Source organism: Stigmatopora nigra, chromosome 21 (genome assembly GCF_051989575.1).
Source record: "Stigmatopora nigra isolate UIUO_SnigA chromosome 21, RoL_Snig_1.1, whole genome shotgun sequence".
NCBI classification, from domain to species: Eukaryota; Metazoa; Chordata; class Actinopteri; order Syngnathiformes; family Syngnathidae; genus Stigmatopora; species Stigmatopora nigra.
Window position 1 is genome coordinate 6,491,171 of NC_135528.1, and position 470 is coordinate 6,491,640.

Below are 470 nucleotides of genomic sequence, written 5' to 3' on the forward strand. Positions count from 1 at the left end.
CCGGAGATGTGTAACTATATGTGAAAGAAAACAGACAGCGGGCCTTCAGCTTTTCTTTGCGCACAGAGACGTGCCAGAAAAATAAAGATGTCTGAACTATACAAACATGTAGCATCAAAACTGCTGCAAGGACCACCCACCGAGTCGTCAAGTTCCAGACCACGATCAAAACCAAATTCTTGGACTGGGTTGGCTACCCTGATAACGGGCATAACTTGGACGGATAGAGAGAATAGAGAGAGACCTATGTGCTCCAAGAACAGCTTGGTGAAGAATGACCAAGGGCCAAAGAGAATAAATTGAGATGTAGAAATGTCTTGATGTGGGACTACACTTGCTCCGTTGATCTTTTATTTGATTTCTTTTCTTTGTAGCAATTGGTGAGCAAAACGTTTTTAATCGTCAATAGCGCTGGGAAGTGACCAAAATTGAGTTGTGGCTAGAAAAGTTCCAGAACTGGTGTGATAAAA